The sequence below is a fragment of the Marmota marmota genome, unplaced genomic scaffold (genome assembly GCF_001458135.2).
Source record: "Marmota marmota marmota unplaced genomic scaffold, marMar, whole genome shotgun sequence".
Classification (NCBI taxonomy): Eukaryota; Metazoa; Chordata; class Mammalia; order Rodentia; family Sciuridae; genus Marmota; species Marmota marmota.
In genome coordinates, this window is record NW_025999842.1 from 50,776,575 (window position 1) to 50,782,865 (window position 6,291).

The following is a 6,291-nucleotide window of genomic DNA, read 5'->3' on the forward strand; positions in this document are numbered from 1 at the left end:
GAGAAATGAATTACAGTAGATGGGGTAGAGAGAGAAGATGGGAGGGGAGGGGGGGGAGGGGAGATAGTAGAGGATAGGAAAGGCAGCAGAATACAACAGACCCTAGTATGGCAATATGTAAATCAGTGGATGTGTAACCGATGTGATTCTGCAATCTGTATACGGGGTAAAAATGGGAGTTCATAACCCACTTGAATCAAAGTGTGAAATATGATTTGTCAAGAACTATGTAATGTTTTGAACAACCAACAATAAAAATTAAAAAAAAGAAAAAAGAAAAAGTCAGCATGCCCTGTAAGGTTATGTTGCACCCAAATTTGTTAAGTACCAGAATCACAAAGTGAGGTTTTGAACTTTTTAAAAAAACAAACAATTTGGAAAACTTTTAAAGAATCAACCAGACCCCGCCTCTAAAATTCTATGTTAATTTTAGCCAAAAGATTGATTCCTTTAAATTCTAATTTAGAAGCACCTGTTATTGGATGCTTTTCTGCTTGTGCATGCATACTACATTTCTGAAAGGATATGTTGGAAAAACTAGTTGTATTGATTCTTTTCAGCCATGAGAAATTGAGATAGAAGTAACTGATTTGATTGGAAGATTATTATCTACTTTTTCTCCATATGGTTCTTATTTATGTAACCATAAGCAGGTTATCTATGCATAAAAATTAAAAATTAAGGAAACAGCATTTCGTTAACATTGTTTCCTCCTCATTATTCCATCTTTTGTTTGATATATTTTTAAATAATTTATATATATTTGATTTGAAAAAATGCATTTTCTCTAAATTTTTCCCAAGGTATTCATTATTAGGTAGCACGTAATATAATTCAATCATGAGATCATTTCTCTCTTTTTAAGTGATCTTTCAGAGGGAAATATAGTCATTATTTTCAATTTTGATTCCAAATTATTTTCAGCTTAATTTTAATTGATCTAATTAAATAAACTTTAACTTTATTATTGTCAAAATAGTAGATCTGTGCTAAACTTTGATAGCAACACTGTAATGTACTTGGAATTAAATGGTCTTGTTCACTTTGGGAAGTGCAATGACTTTGACCTCTGGAATGCTATGTTCAGAGTCTATCAAGATAGTGGGAAACTAAGATGAAGCATGATTGTGTTGAAATCCAGTTAAGATTAACAAATTGGTAGACACTCATCCATTTTATTTGTGTATATAACGTGACACTGTTTTATGCTGATGACCCTTGGTCTACTGTTTACAAGAAGTGCCTGTCTGCATGTATATTTTCTTGTGAACAGTCTGTACCTTTTGTATTGTCATTACTGAATCGTCATCATGCCAGCCAGGACACACCAGGTGGAACACAGGACAGAGAACACCGAATATAAGAAACAGAACCCTGCCCATCAAAGTCCATGGTTTCCAAGACATCCAAATACACAAAGATATCTGTCTGAACACAATGTAACAGGTAAATGCTAAATAAACATTAAAGATTGTTATAAGCATTGCTGCTAAAGTCCTTCACAGAAAACTAGGGGAAAGCAAAAAAAAAAAAACAAAAAAACATACGTACATTAAATATGTACTCATCTAGCCAAGTGCATAGTAGACAAATTAGCCACAGTGGTCTAAGCAATAATGATTTCATTTTTGGTCTGGGTAATAAGTTAATGATTTCCATGTAATAAGAAAAACATTTAAATAATTTATCAAATTGGGCTTAATTGATTAGGATAAGCATGCTTCTTTTAATAAAAGTAATATTCCCATTATCACCTAGAAAGATGTTAACATCTCTCTTCCCAATACAAGGCGCAAGGCATGTGGAATAGGATTTTAGGGACTTTTGGTGACTGAGAAGAGAAATTCTTTCAAAGGATAGGATAAAGCTTGATTACGTTCTGTAACATTTTGCCTTGCAGATGAAATTGGTTGATTCATTATATCCTGATGTTGAAAACACTGGTAGACGACCTTCTCCTTCACATGGTTTTCAAGAATGTGAATCAAGAGCAACATGAATAGCATGAATAGCTCCATCTCCTTGTCAAAAATGATTTTTTGACAGCTTTTTAGGATATTTCTCCTATAATCTAGGACAGAAGAGGGGGTACTGGGAAAAGCATTGAGTAGTAAAGGAAGAAGTAGATTGGTTTTCGCTTAATTCCAAGTCCTTCTGGCCTTGATCAGGGATTGCTGTGAAAAGATGGACACTGGCTGCGTTTCTGCTCCCAAAGAGACAAGTTAGGAGAGGCTGGTCCAAATTGGCAGTTTTGCCCGAAGCTAGAAAGCTGGTCAGTATACCTGGGACTTTGATCCAGGTCTTCAGAGTCTCTTCCTTTGGCAAATGTCCCATGCATTGTGCTTATGCAAGTTGTACCCACCATTACCACCACTGCCAGCCCACTAAGTTCTGCTTTAGCCTCACTTTCAAGGTCCATTTGATTTTGGACAGTCTGTCTGTATCATCCCTATCTCTTTAAGTATCTTTTTTTTTTTTTCTTTTGGTACCAGCTATTCAATTCAGGGGCACTTAACCAGTGAGCCACATTCCCAGTCTTATTTTTTTATTTTTTGTATTTGATTTAGAAAAAAGGTCTCACTGAATTGCTTAGCACCCCACTTTTGCTGAGGCTGGCTTTGAACTCACGATCCTCCTGCCTCAGCCTTCCAAGCTGCTGGGATCACAGGCATGCGCCACCGTGCCCTGAAAGCATCTTTTTCCTTAAACAATCTGAGAACTCAGCAACTTTGTGTTGCTAAGTTGTGTCAGGTGTCCCTCCTACATGGTCTCATAAATTTTTTTCATCAAGGCACATATTATGATAAAAATGTTTATTGTTATATAACAAATATAAAGAAAAGTTTATGTATCATACATAAGTGAATAATTTGATGAAATATCAAAAGGCAAAACCTCCTACCAGCAGCACCCTGAAAACCGTCCCCTTTGTAAACACCCTATCATTACCTCCTCAGTCCTCCCCAAGGGTAATCATATCTTGACTTCCAAATCCATTTATCTTGTTTGTCCTGCTTGTAAATTTTATATAAATCAAATCAGACAGTCTTGTTTCTGCTTGTGAGATTTCTTCCTTGTATTATGTATAGCAATTCTTCATTCCTTTCCTTTGGATAATATTTCATTATATGAAATCACACTAATTTATTCATTGTATTATTGATGGGTAATTATAATTTTGAATTGTTCTATTTTGGAGTTAACTTGATAATATTACTATAAACATTATTATATATATATATACACTCAGATATGTATTATATGTATATATAATATATAAAATATATACATATATAGATACATATACATGTACATATATACTATATATATATATATGTATTTTAGAGCTGTGGACCAAACCCCAGGCTTCTTGCCAGGGAAGTGCTCATAGGAGTGATATCTGTAGCTCCTGAAAATTTTTTTATTGAATATAAGTGGAACTAATAGGGCATAAATTATATGATACCTAGAAGGCACCTTTGTAAAATCTCGTGCATTAATAAATGAGTAGTCATAACAAGCACACATGTGTTCGCTTTTATATCCATTTGTCACCTCTTAGGAACATGTTTTCAAGCATGGATGGGCATTGGGCCCAGACTGCCATGATATGACATCTGAACTGACCAACTTACTAGCCAGTTTCCCCACTTTTAACATCACTGGGTTGTTAAGCAGATTGAATAAATTGAACATAAAATACTGAAAGCACTGCCTGGCATATAGTAAGAACTCAGTGGGGTTAGCTATTACTGTCCTTGTCCAGTCCTTAAAGTTCACATACCATTGAAGTCCCTAGAACTAAAATTGGTTAATAAGAATTTTAGGGCATCCCCTGCACCTAACCCCATAGAGAGTCTCTGGACTTTTAAAGTTCCCTTTACTCAACATTCACCATCTGCTGTATATTGTGCACTGGTGCATGTCACTCCAAGGAGATTAGGGAAGATAGTGACTGGCTTATTCTTCATAGTAGCAGTGGTTTTAAGAGTCACATTTTAACTTATGGATATCTTAGCTGAGTGTGTTCCCTCTAACCCATATTTGAGCTGACCCGCAGTTGGAGAGCCATGAAGAAGTGTGTTGTCTTGCTTTCAATCATCACACTCAAATGGGGGCTGACTGGGCCTCTGGGAATATGCTTGCAGGGATATGTCCCATTCCCTTAGATCAAAGATATCTCCGCATGTAGGTTATTTGAAACCACAGAGCTTAGTAAATATTTATCATTTGTCTATTGATCCCTGTTCTTTCTTGACTTCCCTGTTCTTGGCTTGTTCCCTTCCCACCCACTTGTGCTAGATTTAATCTCCCATTCATGTGACAACACTTGGGACTCAGCTGGCATCTCTGGGTTCTAGAGAAATGCACAGCAGATCTTATAACTGACTATAAACCAATAAATTGGATCTTTACCTTTGAAAAGTTAAAAAATTCATGGTCTACAACTGCTTCCTGAATTATCTATACTTAGAGTATAAACTCCTACTGCAAGAACTGTGTTCAGATAAAAGTGTGATTTAAGCATTTTTGTTCAAGGAGGAATTCATAACTTTTATTGATAATGAGAATGAAAGGGAAATATGTGAAACATCTCCCCAGCAGGCACTAATCTTTACTAGGAAAATGCATGGTTTGGGATCTATTTTGCATTTGGTTTGATAGGGACTTTAATATCTAGCTAATGTCCATAGAGCAGTATCTCAGCTGCAGAGTCTGATTTTTGGTCTACCTTGAGCAGGAAGTTGTTGACTCAATTTGATCCCACTCCTTTGCTGGACTAAGAAAAGGACTAAGAGATCTCCAAACATCTGTTCCATGCTTAGAAGCCTTGGGTGTGGAGAGGAGGAAGTAAAGGGAGGTGGATTTCAAGAGGCTTAAGAAGAAAAGAGGCCACAGCTTTCCCTCAGGGAGGTCTGGTTAGAGGGTATGCAGTAGGCTAGATTGTACTGGTAAGATTCACTCTTTGGGGACTCTATTTGCCAGATACTTGTGTGAAAGGCCTAGAAAAATGAGAAAGTTCAAACAGTTTGAACTTGAGATGATCTCCTAATATCATGCCACCTTCCTTTCTCCCACAGTACAAATTCTAGCAGCATGAGTTCCAGAAGGCTCTGCAGACCACGCCTAGATGATGCTGAGCCCTGCAGTGCTGGATTTCCTGGGCTCCTGTCATTATAGTGTTCCTGCAGGGTCCCTCTTAGGAGACTGCCCTGAGTACTTTTAGAAACCAATACCTTACCTTGCCTTAGTGTTTTCATTGTTTTAATTCTAAATGAATCCATTACTGCCCCTTCAGCAAACTAATATCCTAACCCTCATTAGAACTTTCTCCTAAATTTGCAAACTATTATTTTGATTTACATTTCAATAAACTTCTTTTGTCATTTCCAGCAGGCTCTAAAAGGACAGTGATCTGTACAATTTGCAACTGCATATCCCTAGCACTCAGAATAGAGCCTGGCCCCCAGGAGACTTAAATATTTGTTAAAAGAATTACCTGCTACTTAGGTCAAATGTCAGGACAAATAGTCCACTTGAGAAAGCAGGCAATAAATATAGGGAACATTACTTCACAGCTGTCTTATAAGATGGGTAAATTGAAAAGGATTTGTTTGGATTCATGACTGACACCATAAAATGCTTCTAAAGATATGGAATAGCCAGGTGTGGTGGCACACACCTGTAATCCCAGTGACTCATAAGGTGGCTTAGTGGTTTAGTACACTGAGTTCAGTGGTATGGTACACTGGGTTCCATCTCTAGTACCATGCATACACACACACCACCCCCCACCAAAAAAAAATGTTGTCTTTATTTTTTTCTACTGCTGAAGATGGTGAACCCAAGGCCTCATGCATACATAGGCTTGCAGCCTAAGGTGACAATAGACACCTGTTGATACTTCCCTGGAGGCAGAAGGCACTGCTGCTATTGGAAGTATAAACTAGTAAGTTGGATATCACAGCAGCATTTTCATGGTTTTAAATCTTAAATGGATCCATTATTGCTTCTTCATGAAATTATGTAAAGTAACACAAACCACAATTTTTGTAAATATTTTTCAAGGTTTTATTGCAAACCAAAATTGGTTCATTGCACACACAAAAAAGTTGTGTGGTAGGAAGGAGGGATTGTACATATTATAACCATGTTAATTACAGTACATTAAAATGGTGGTTTACATTACAAATAAGCCTGTAAGTTTAAATATACTAGTGTTATAACCCAATGTACAGACTTTCTTTATACAATACATACAATTATCAGGAATGCCAAAAAAAAAAAACC